Source organism: Leptidea sinapis, chromosome 32 (genome assembly GCF_905404315.1).
Source record: "Leptidea sinapis chromosome 32, ilLepSina1.1, whole genome shotgun sequence".
Lineage (NCBI taxonomy): Eukaryota > Metazoa > Arthropoda > Insecta > Lepidoptera > Pieridae > Leptidea > Leptidea sinapis.
Genome location: NC_066296.1, coordinates 3,266,170 through 3,280,108, shown reverse-complemented (window position 1 = coordinate 3,280,108; position 13,939 = coordinate 3,266,170).

The following is a 13,939-nucleotide window of genomic DNA, read 5'->3' as shown; positions in this document are numbered from 1 at the left end:
TTGCGTCGCAATATTTTCATTGCGTTATGTTGTAATCGACTCTCTAAAAAAAAAACAATTTTTGTGGATATTGAGGTATGATCGCGCCTTAATTTTCAGATGATTTTTGACTTAAAATACTATTAATAATACTTTTGCATAGGCTGCCACTATCGTCTAACTTATAATTATGACAGATTAACTATTAAAGTTATATTGCTATGGGGCAATGCTGCCGATATCAATACCATCATTGTGCAGCAGAAAAGGGCTTTTCGTGCTATTTATAATCTAGGTCCTAGAGAATCATTGAGAGAAAAATTTAAAGAAATAAACATTTTGAGTATTGAGTTAATATGTTATAAATTAATTTAAATTTTGTTTTAAATTGTGAGGCAATCCTCTCAATATATTCTTGATAATGTTATGTATGTACACAGGCACATAAGTGAATTTGCCAGAAACTGTTGTAACCATAATGTTAATACCAGGGACAAACGTAAACTTATAATGCCCATTAGTCGGCTAGGTCAAGTTAGTAAGTTTTTTGTGGGGCGTTGACACTCGAACGGTTGGCTCAGTGGAAGAACGCTCGCATGGACGCGATATGTCGCGGGGTCAAGTCCCGCATCGTTCATAAACTTTGTTTTCAAATTTAATTTGTGTAATTAATCCCAGAAGTGAGGGTTATCACTTTCAAACATTACGAATTGTTCTCATGAAGTAATTTAATTGTTTTACGGGCTGACTGGCACGTGACTAGACGGTGCGTCTTATTACTTTATAAACTACATATCGGCCACATAAAAATCATGCAGTATCAGAAGACAGGACTGTGTTATCATGTCGCGATATCGTGCGATAACTATCACTGCAAAGCCATCGGTAAATCTGCACCAAAGAGCATGTATATATATATATATATATATATATATATATACGTAATAAATTTAGTTTTGTTTGAAACGTGCAGTCTTTTGACATAAGTTTGAAATAGTAGTAATTACAGTATGGTGATTGGGGACGAAGTATAATCCTCCTATGTTTGATAGCGTGCAGTTGCTTAAAACGTAGTGGATTTCGGCTATCTCCGTTTTAAGCAAGATTTATAGCCTTTATTTGTCAATCTATCAATGACTACACGTTTGATATAATCGAGTGAATCGCTTTTTTCTTACGGCCGTTCCGAATACTCAGTCTATCTCCGGTTGCGGCCTACTTGAGATAAAAATCTTATCTATCGTTGACTTTTCTGTCCCAATAAACTTATCGACGGTAGCTCACCTTATCCGTACACGCTGTCTGTCACAGGGATGATGTATAGCTTACCAGCGATAGAAGTTTGTATGGAAATTGCAATTCACACGTCCCAATATAAGGTGATAAGAATGACTTATTGTGATCGGATATATTGGGACAGCTTCAGATTATTGACAGCTAATTACTGACAGTAGGAGGTAGTAATTTATCTATATCTGTAGATAGCATACTGGGAACGGCCTTTTTCGAGTATATTGGGACAGCTTTAGATTATTGACAGCTAATTACTGACAGTAGAAGGTAGTAATTTATCTCTATCTGTGGATAGTATATTGGGAACGGCCGTTCAAGTGTTTCGCTAGGCTGCTACATATTGGCCACATAAATATCATGCAATATCGGAAGACAGGAACTTTGTTATCATGTCGCGATATCGAGCGATTACTGTCACTGCTTGGCTGCGGCAAATCCGCATCTAACAGTGACACGTGATGAACGCATTTGCTTTACGACAGTCACGTGTGGTTTCGCAGAAAACAAAGCAATTTTCACAATTAAACAAAGCAGTCACATTGAGATTCTTAGTACTATATACTTGTGTAGAGAGCTTCTCGAGATTTGCAATTCGTGTTCACGAATCACAAATTGATGTGTTCTACGACACATTATGTTCTGGGATTTATGCAACAGTCTTAAGCACTGTTTTATTATTGCCATTTGAGAGATTGTTTTAAGGACAACTTTTTTTTATGGTAAAGGAGGACAAACGAGCGTACGGGTCACCTGGTGTTAAGTCATCACTGCCGCCCACATTCTCGTGTAACCGCTTTTTCTGAAGGTACTCCTGTCGTATCGCCCCGGAAACACAGCACAAGGAAGCTCATTTCAAAGTTTCGTAGTAGGATAGTAGCACTGTAGGAGGATCGCCACCAATCCAGATCGTGGGGATGATATACTAATATGTGGCGTGTCATGCGAAGGTGGAGTTCGGCGGCAGGAATCAGGTGAAACAGCAAATCGGAACGTTGCTCAAGAATCACGACGCCGAACATATTATTTTCTGGGATTTATGCAACACTCTCACGCACAAGCAGTGCGCACTTATTGTCATTTGAGGGATTGTTTTAAGACGACCTGTGTGTTTAGAGGAAATATAATCTGAGGCCCTTTTCTGATTTAAGAGTTTTAACACAACACATCGTCGGGATAACGCGGGCGAGACAGAAAACAGTGCGATGAGTACAACTGCAGCTCCTACTTAAAACCGTGAATTAGGAATTCAAACATCGTGGATTATTACAAGTAAAAAATACTATTGTACAGGATGCCGGCTAGATTATGGTGACCACAACGGCGCCTATTTCTGTCGTGAAGTAGTATCTAATGTGTAAGCATTACTGTGTTTCGGTCTGAAGTGTGCCGTAACTAATGAAATTACTGGGCAAATGAGACTTAACATCTTATGTTTAAAGGTGACGAGCGCAACTGTCTTGCCGCTCAAAATTTTTGAGGTTTGCAAGAATCCTGAGTGGAACTGCATTGTATGGGCACGCCGTATCAATTACCATCAACGTCACTTATTTTCATTAAAAATTAATTTCGTTCGCCACTATTTCCTCTTCCAAAAATTTACACATCGTAACAAAATTTTGAAAACTAATTGGAAATGAAATATTCAATGTCGGACTGTGTTGATTATTTTTATAAGTACTAGGGTATAATAAAAATATCAAAAAATAAACAGGCACTGGTAATGAAATGAATAATAATAAAATTATTTCGGAAGAAAACTTTAGCACACAGTCTAACAAAATAAGTTAGTGAAATGTTAATGATGATGTTCATCTTACTTGAAAATAATTGAAAATTGATCTAAGGTTAATAATCCAGTATCCCTGAATTTTTCAAATAATATCTTCACAGCTGAATCTACGAACTATGGCCAATAGGAATTTATGTTCAAATGTTGTCTATTCTTATTTTTTACGGTATCAAAGTGCCAGCCTTGCATTCATTTGACATTTGACGAAACTCTCGTGCCAAAAGTACCACCAAATCGGTCTGAATTGTTTCGCAGATTTTGCATGTTTTGCATCTAATGCTTTCAAATACTTTATGTGCCATCCTACATTCGTCCCATTCTTTAAATTTACTGTTAAATCTTTTATACGAATCTGTTTCTGCGGTCACCCCTAAAAAGTCTCCCATGGCATAGCCCCTCAATTCGAGATCGCTCCACTTACTGCCGATATATCGGGCGGAGATCAGTGAATATGAATCTTGGAAGAGAAGGCCAACTTGGTCGTTAGAATATTTGGTGTGCTCAATAAGCGAGAAAGTATTTCAATTCAGTCCTCCACTTTCAACCATATAAGGCGCAAATTCGGCCTCACATATAGTACTGTTCTCAATTCTGGGCGGTGGCTCCCCAGGAGCACTTTCCGTTTGAGTCCATATAAACTCGAATCATCTCCGAACGACTTGATTATTTGACAGGGAGTATTTGGAACGCGCGTGTATCGTTATAAGGTCCACAAAATGGCTGCCAGCGGAGCAATGTTCCCGTGAGGTGATGTATGAAGCTCTTCTTCGTTTTATTTCTTCATCTGGTATTTGTGTATAACCGTGCTAATACTGAGCTGCGTGGTGTCAGTATTGTTAGTCAATCGACCTTGGTTATTAGACCGTCATATTACACGCTATTTGCATTTTAAAATTGACCAATTACGTCAGCGTTGCGTTCACATGCTAAATCTACAATTTTTTTTTATCCTTTGCTTAAAATGAGAATATTACAATAATAACACAATGATTTATGAAAAAAAGGGGCGAAACGAGCGAGGCGTTCAGCTAATGGTAATTTATACGTTCATCCTTTCTTCTTTGGGATTCTTAAAAACCCAAAAGTTCTGAGCGGAACCTGAACTACAATAATTGCGCTCGTCACCTTGAGATATAAGATGTTAAGTCTCATTTGTCTAGTAATTTCATTACCTATGGCGCCCTTCAGACCGAAACATAGTAATGCTTACACATTACTGCTTAATGATAGAAATAGGCGCCGTTGGGGTACCCATAAATAAGCCAGCATCCTGTGCAAAGGAGCCTCCTACTGGTGACTCTCTCTGGTGGTGGTTAATGGTACGAAAGACACAAATATCGCGGGCGTAACACTAAAACTGATTAGGAACTTTCCGAAATGTTTTCATCACGACGGCATACGCGACGGTACCTAAAAACGCGTACATTTCCCTAGAAAGCCGGCAACGCTCCTGTTATGCCTCTAATGTTGTAAGAGTACGAGGGCGGCAATTAGCACTTAGAATCAGGTATGTAGTACCCTCTTTTGTAATTCGATTCCATAAATTTGGTATAGGTTGTGTGGCAATCCTGGAGTCCGGAGAGTCGAGGGAATCCGTCCGTTACATTACGAACGCTGGAGTTTGTAGCTTAAGATTTAAGCGCCTAAACAATATTGATAGCAAAGTCTTACATTATAAGTACTATTAATTTTTTTAATAGGCTTTTTTTTAGTTCAATGGCTCACGTAATAATATTACGTTATATTATAACATTATAACAAGGATGCTTTTGTCTGTAAGTAAATTCTTTTGAAGATTAAAGTTTTTAATACGTATTTAAAGTGCGTGAGTGAACTTTTATACCTATATTCGAATCCGGAATTTGCATTCAAAAATTATATTTGCTATCAAGCAAATGATGGACAAAGGCCCCCCCCCCCACGATTTCCACGACCACCGGTCCTGCACTTACCTCATGCAACGTATTCAGGCGATCTTGACCGTCAGTCCGTCTTGTGGGGGGCCTACCAACACTGCGTCTTCCGGTACGTGGTCGCCATACTTTTCTGCCCCAACGGCCATCGATCTATGTGCCCTGCCCACTACCACTTCAGTTTGGCAATCATTTGTATGTAATCATTTTATTCTATGTCGGTTTTCGGACTTTGGTTGGGTGTCCTCATTTCTGATTCGATCTCGCCCATTTAGTCTCATTTTTATCTGTAGCTGTATATTTATAAACTTTATTCTTTATTTCATTTTATGAAATAATTTGTATTATTTAAACACGATTCATCTATTGGATGCAGCACCTTACAAACTAATTTGTTTTGTATCTTATAGCCATTGTAGAAATACTCTATTTGATTGAAAAGAGGCCGTTGAGTTTCTTGTATGTTGTATGTAACTGGAACTGGAGTTACTAATGAACCATGAAAATATTTATATCTTATGTCTTACTGACTACTGGCTTAGAAAATATGAGCTCATTTTTAACTCCAGTGGTCATCGGGTGGCAAGTGTGTTTAGCAGAGAAAAGGCAACACGTGGCGGCTCTCTTATACTGATAAGTAAATCACTTAAATTCAAAGACCGTAAAGATATTGTCAGCCTCTCTGTTGAACGTACCATTGAAATAGCCTGTGCAGAGCTTGAGTGTGCCATTGTTGTAAGCATATACAGACCCCCCGATGCATTATATGAGTTATTTGAGAGTGTATTGGAGGAGGTTCTATAAAAATTATCAGAATCTAGGAAATATATTATGATTTGTGGTGACTTTAATATTAACTTATTACAAAAATCCACCACAAGTATTAGATTCAAATCTTTGTTTAGATCATATAATTTATCAAATATTTTCTTAGAACCTACTAGAGTAACCAGCACCTCTAAAAGCTGTATTGATAATATTTTTACTAATTATAAACCTATTTCTCAATCAATAATAAGTAAACTGAGCTCAGACCACTTTGGTCATTTAGCCTCTTTTAATATTGAAGGGAACAAATGTACTTCAACTAAAAATTGTATGTTTGTTCCGGTAAACAATAGGCGAATGGAGAAATATAGAGGCAATGTTTCAGAAAAACTCTCAAACTTTGAATTATAACAGTACTCCAAATGAGATGTATGGTAAGTCATTTAAAATAATTAAAACAGAGTTTGCTTCTATATTTACTTCAAAGACAGTCAACTCGGGTGGTCTCTTGTCATTTAACAACTGGGCAACAGCTGGTATTCATAGGTGCAGACAACGCTTATATGAACTATATAGTGAGAGATCATCATGTAATCATGATGCAGCTTTCCTTGTATATGTGAAAAATTATTCAAAATTATTTAAGAAAGTATGTACTATTGCTAAGCCAATGCATATTAGAGAAATAATTAAAAATGCTTCAAATAAAATAAAAATGACTTGGAAAGTTATTAACTGGGAATCTGGAAGAGCGAAAGACTGCAAGTTTGAATATAATCTAATAATAAACAATACAAAAATCCACTCTGAGCAGGAAGTAGCTTCTGCTTTTGAAAATTTTTTTTCTGACATTCCAGTTTCCATCTCAAGCACCCTTGTCTCCTCCACCAGTGTTGCCGAGTCACTTCTTTTGGAAAATGTTAAGGAATGTAAACAAAATTTCAAATTAAGTGTTGTTAGCCCAGCAGAAATAATTAAAACTTTCAGATCCTTAGAAATGAAAAAAACTGCTGATATATGGGGCATATCTGTAAAAATAATAAGTTCTGTTATTGACGTCATAGCACCATATCTAGCACTAGTTTTTAATAGCTGTATTGAACATGGCGTGTTTCCTGACCTTCTGAAGTATAGTAAAATTACACCAATATTTAAATCGGGATTCACTTGTGACCCGAATAACTATCGCCCTGTTTCGGTGTTGCCGACACTAAGTACAATTTTTGAAAAAAATATTTTAAGCCAAATGCTTACTCACTTTAACACTTATAAGCTACTTCATATAAAACAATTTGGCTTTACTAGGGGACGCTCGACTACGGATGCAGGTGTTGAACTCATCAGGAATATTTTTGAGGCCTGGGAGGAATCACAGAATGCACTTGGTATCTTCTGTGATTTATCTAAGGCTTTTGATTGTGTTCAACATTCAACGCTGATCAGGAAGCTATGCCACTATGGTATAAGAGGATCTGCACTCGATCTTCTGATCTCATATTTAAATAATAGGATTCAGAGGGTCGAGGTGAATGGCAGGAGATCTCCTGGGACTCCTCTCGGTATGGGGGTACCACAAGGGTCTATTCTTGGACCCTTCCTCTTCCTAATTCATATAAATGATCTACCTAACCTTGTAGAAAAAAAACACAAGGTGGTATTGTTTGCAGATGACACTTCACTTATATTCAAAGTGAAACGAAGCCAAGTTTTGTATGACGAAGTAAACAATGCTCTATCTGACATCGTGTACTGGCTTAGCGCCAATAACTTATTGTTAAATAATCATAAAACCAAATATATTAAATTCACCGCGCCAAATGTCAAAAATGTAGATGCGAATATTTTATTAAATGGAGAGGTGGTAAAACCAGTGGAATCTGCTATATTTCTTGGCATAACTCTTGATTCCAAATTGCAGTGGGGCCCCCATATTGAAGGATTGGCGAATAGACTTAGTTCTGCAGCATATGCGGTTAAGAAAATTAGACGGTTAACTGACATAGTACGGCGAGATTAGTATACTTTAGTTATTTTCATAGTATTATGTCCTATGAAATGGGGCAGTGCGGCCGATATTAATACTATATTTGTGCTGCAGAAGAGGGCTATTCGCGCGATTTATAACCTAGGTCCTAAAGAATCATTAAGAGAAAAATTTAAAGAAATAAACATTTTGACTGTTGCTTCTCAATACATTTTTGATAATGTTTTGTATGTTCATAAGCACATTGAGGAATTTTCTAGAAACTGTGACATTCATAATGTTAACACGAGGAACAAACATAAACTTGTTGTGCCTACTACCCGGTTGGGTCGAGTTAGTAAGTCTTTTGTTGGGCGATGTATATGCTTCTACAATATGATCCCAGAAAATGTACAAAACAAATGTGTTACGAAATTTAAAAGAATTGTTAAAAAACGTTTGTGTGGGAAAGGTTATTATAGCATAAACGATTTTCTTAATGACACCACGGACTGGGAATAAAGCGAACACCCTCAGGCTCTTTAATTATAAATGTTTACTGTACGATATTACATTGTAATCCATATTTTATATTAAAAAAAAAAAGCCCGCTGAGTTTCTTGCGCCCATTCTTCTCAGGTCTGAGGCAGTCTCTTTTGAATGGGTGGTAGATTTTGACGTTCAATAAGTGATTTTGAATCCTATTTTGAATAAAAATATTTGAATTTGAATTCTTCTCAAGAGGTCACCTTTTTCTAAACATATGGTAAATTCAGTAATTTAAGAAATATTGACGATTCAATAGCGCTTAATGTAAGCCTAATTGAATAAAGTTTATTTGACTTTGACTTTAAAAGAAGTAAGTAATGTAACGCCTTGATTTTATTAACAGCAAAGTGTTCCAAATCATTATTGACTTCTATGTACCGATAGCATAGCAATTTATATAGGCTTTGCTTTAATATTTGAAAAACAAAATACAGTTTCTAAGTGACAGTTTACAATAAACAAAAAAAAATGTTTGGTGGAAAATAACTTTATTTCGTGTCGAGTTGTTTTTGAGTTTTTTTGTTACATACAATGGACCGGGGGAGATTCTTCGTACTGGCTTGGTGGGCACCTCAACGGCGTCTTTTCCTACCCTCAAGCAGACTATTGAGCAAGCATTATTGTATCTTTTTTTCTATGAAAAAGGAGGACAAACGAGCGTACGAGTCACCTGGTATTAAGTTATCACCGCCGCCCACATTCTCTTTCAACACCAGAGGAATCGCAGGAGCGTTGTCGGCCTTTAAGGAAGGTGTACGCCCTTTTTTGAAGGTACCCATGTCGTATCGTCCCGGAAACACCGCACAAGGAAGTTTATTCCAGTGGAAGAAAGCTCCGCCTAAAGCTCCTAAAACCGCACTGTGGAGTACCACCACACATCCAGATGGTGGGGATGATATCCTAACTTGTGGCGTGTCGATAGATATTGATAGCCTTAAGGCTGTGCTTAGTGACGTGCGCAATAGCAATGCAGCCTATACTTTTTGTTTTTAAAAACTCGTGAGCAGCACTGTATTATAGTGGCCGGGCGTATCATTTATCATCATATGAACGTATTGCTCGTCTGGCCACTTATTCTCATAAAAACATTATTACCAGTGGGATGCAAAGGATTGCACAGGATGCCGGCTAGATTATGGGTACCACAACGGCGCCTATTTCTGCCGTGAAGCAGTAATGTGTAAGCATTTTTGTGTTTCGGTCTGAAGGGTGACTTAGCTAGTGAAATTACTGGGAAAATGAGACTTAAATTATGTCTCAAGGTGACGAGTGCAATTGCAGTGCTGCTAATAATTTTTGGGCTTTTCATGAATCCTGAGCTGCATTGTATTGTAATGGGCAGGGCGTAGCATTTACCATCAGCTCAACGTCCTGCTCGTCGTGTCCCTTATTGTTATAAAATAAAATACCACTCACAAAGTCAAATTACTTCATTCACAAGAAACATTTATCACTTATCAGTAAATATATTAAAAAAAGACATATTTCATTTTCACATTGGTTTATGTAATATATATTTAATAGGTAATAATAGGTTCATATTGACATTTTCAAAAATAAAATAAATAATTAATAAAATAATGTTCAGTCGGTGCATATAAATGTTAAAATTTAAATTTTTTAAAGTCAAGTTATTATTAAATTTTATTATATTAATATTATGATAACAATGTTATGTAATAAATTATATTTAAGGGATAATATAGAAATAATAATTATTAAGAATTATAGGAATGACAATAGTTATTGGCTGGTCTATAACCACTTAATCGACAATATTCATGAATTGACTAGAAACAATTTTTAAAGGGCTTAGATTAAGGATTGATCTCCGCTGCGCTCCAACTAGATACCGCACTACCTAAGGACAATAGCTTTTTTATTACGGCAATTATTAGATGCTTGTGTGCGTGGCATCTTGACACTCAATGGCATGTTTCAAATTTTGTAACATACGCTTGGTGTTATTTTACATTGAAATTAATAAAATACAAAATACTTGTGATATGATAATGATATGTGATACCAGCGTCTTTCTTATTTCTTGAAGTATTATTTTTACAACGTTTTACTACGCAATCCGGTATTTTCGTTTCAATTATAAGCAAACTTTAACAGAACATGTGGCGCGTCAACGACACGCATTGTTCGAGACTGGCTCTCGAGAAATACTCGAATACTCGTAGAAAGTAGAAAGTAAAATTAGTTGCCGCACTTTGCGACTTCGCCTGCGGTATCTAGTTGGACCGCAGTGGAGACCAATCCTTAATGAAAAGGCTTATAATTTAAATTTAAATTTTACTATCTCCCCTCTGTTACGAGAATTCCTACTCGGTAATTTTCATGTTTATGATAGTATTATTAGCATAGATATATAAATCGAGCTTTTACATAATATGTTGAATTCATGTTCACACAATGGGTGAGAAACAATTTAGACAAATTTCTGGTAGGTTCAAAGATTATATATTTTAGAATTAATATTTTGATAAAACATCAAAAATATGTTTATTTCATAGGTAAATCATATTTAACACATACACTTGAAATGTGTAATTTTTTTCATACAGGTCATTCGGAAGCCAGATTTCCTTAGAGAAGATTGAGCAAGAAACTCTAAGGTTGCTCTTTTAAAAACAGATTAGGTGTAACAAGCGTTAGGCGAGCATTTTATTAAATAAAACTAGCTGACTCAGCAAACGTTGTATTGCCGATATTAAAATCGCGATACAAAAGTAATTTTAAGTTGTATGTATTTTTTAATGCTGACTCATAATCATCATCAAACAAATTTAAAAAAAAAATCCCTCAACATTTAGGGGGATGAAAAATAGATGTTGTCCGATTCTCGACCTACCCAATATGCACTCAAAATTTCATGAGAATCGGTCAAGCCGTTTCGGAGGAGTTCAAAGTTTAACACCATGACACGAGAATTTTATATATTAGATATATAATACGGTAATATGGTAACTAGATCATCCAGCCAGCACAAGTAACGCCCGTTCACAAACATGACGCATGGACGAGAATGGAAGGAATTTAGGGAAGGGAACGACCCGCCCCACGTCGTCGCCACAAGCAGTGGCATTTAAGCGAGCATGACGATGCCTGTTATGAGTACATATTATAACGCCATACCAACTAAATACCTTTACTTAGAACTTACCATTTTGTTTCAATATACATTACTCATCAATTCTAAAGCTTCTTTGAACAGGTTTTGGGTTTTAATTTATGGTTTAAAATTACATGTGCGGCGAGCTTAAGTTTTTGTTATTTTTGGTTACGGTTAAACAACAGATAGGTTCAACAAAAACTCGAAGCAATGATTGAAAAATATAAAAACAGTATGAGTTATTATGAACAATCAAATATAACCCCGGTACGCTTAGTTATGGCTCGTATATATTTATTTATTTAATAAATTGCAAGGTATTCAATTGCCAACAATGTATACACTAATATAAACTTAGTATAAAACTTCAATAATATACACATGGTAAGGGCTGCCTCAGTTATAGGCGAAAATGACATACTAATCAATAATCATAAATTAAGCCACAAAATAAAATAAGAACTGCAATATATTATATATCTACAAATATAAATTAACATAAAAATAGATTGAGGTCATCCCACCCCTAAAAGAACCGTTTTTATATTTTTTTTAAATTTGTGTAAATTGTGATCAAATATGTCGACTTCATCGTGATGTCTGTTATATCCCCTGATAATTCAGTTAAAGGGAGAGAAATAGCCTAAATTAGATACTGCATAGTTGGGAAATAGTGTAGGATATAGCACACAGCCTTGGGGCACTCCAGCATTCGGGTCTGAGCAATAATCGTCGACAACGACCTCCGCCCAGTGAGGGAGCTAGAGGTCCACTTGCATAAGTCCGCCTAAGGTCCGCCTGCCGACCGACCATGGCGAAAGCCGTAGTGACCCTCTAAGTATACCAAGAGCTGGCGGTAATTATGCAAAAAAGTGCAACTTTGTGTTCTGCAGAATTGGTCTCATTTTGAACATTTTATAAAATAGAGTGATTAATTTGGATTTAAGAATGTTAAGGCTTCCTTTAATAAAATAAGCTTTATGATAAAGCCTTTCGATCGGTATGATAAAGCTACAGTGTTTTTTTATCTCATGTAGCGGGTTCGATTTCCGGTTCAACCAGGCATTTATTTGAAAATTCTATGAATACAATTAGATTTTTTTAAATTAAAATAAAGTCTTTATCTCATGTAGCGGGTTCGATTTCCGGATCAACCTGGTATTTATTTGAAAAATCTATGAATGCATTTTTTTTTAATTAAAATAAAGTCTTCCCCCAGTAAATTGTTTCTGCCACAATATTTAAGTTACTTACTTCCCCGTCCATGTGGCATAGTCTTGGGACGCCTTCTATATTATCTATGTGCTTAATGTTACTAAAGATATTCTTATGGCCTCTACTTTATCAGATTTATGGTTTAAAAAGTTTCAGTAAATTGATGCTAGAATGAGTATTTTTAGCCGACATAAAAAAGAAGGTAATTATGAAGTCATGTGTATATTTTTTTAATTCTTATACTTTTAACATGATATTTTCTCGACATTCCTACATGGTATAATAGGGTTCCATTATAAAAAAAATCTGATTTTCTTGATTCATTATTATATAATTACATACATTGCTTGTTGATGCTTAATATGAATTTACAAATTCAGTCTCATAAGCTAAAACAAAGAGGCACCGTTATTGTATAGATTCCTCTGGATAGCTGACTGGGAAACCATGTGTAGAGCCAACCAGTGATTACCGTCTGCTATGTAATTAAATTTAATGTTAATAATGAAAGTTCATTCATTTCAGCCGGAAGACGTCCACTGCAGTACAAAAGCCTGCCCCAAAGATCGCCATCATGGTCAATCCTGCACTGCTCTCATCCAACCTATTCTGGCGATCTTGACCAGAACGTCGGTCCATCTTGTGGGGGGCCTATCAACACTATGTCTTCCAGTACGTGGTTGCTATTCGAGGGTTTTACTGCCCCAACGGCCATTTATCCGTCAAGGTATGTGGCCTGCCCACTGCCCCTTCAGTTTCGCAACCATCTGGGCTATATCAGTGACTTTGGTTCTCCTACTCTCTTCTCTCTCATTTCTGATTCGGTCTTGCAGGAGAATTCCGAGCATAGCCCTCTCCATTGCCCTCTGAGCGAAAGAACACTCATTGGTAAAAAACCTTCGTGTTCAGACGCTGTGTTATTTCGGACGAGAAGATTTTACGGAGCTTCCCAAACGGTGCCCATCCGAGTTGGATTTGACGAGTGATCTTTTGAATAATGACTGTAATAAAACTAAACTGATAACTAACTGAATGTAATAATAAATAATTAAAATAGCAATCACTTTTTAAATGAACCATCCTGTATTAATTCCCTTCATTCAAAGTTAAATATTAATGAATTATTACCCAATGAATTATCCTCACCTATACATACTACTATTGTATCATTCTGTTTTTATTTTTCACCAACAATGTTATCAATATTTAAGATAATTGAAAAACAATTCTCTATGATTTTCCGAATTCATCTAGTGTTGTATGAACCAAATTCAGATGTGAATTCTGTTACGTGTGTTTCTAAGTTTGTAGTAAATTACCTGCCAGTGGTAGGCTTCTTTGCAGAGAATGCC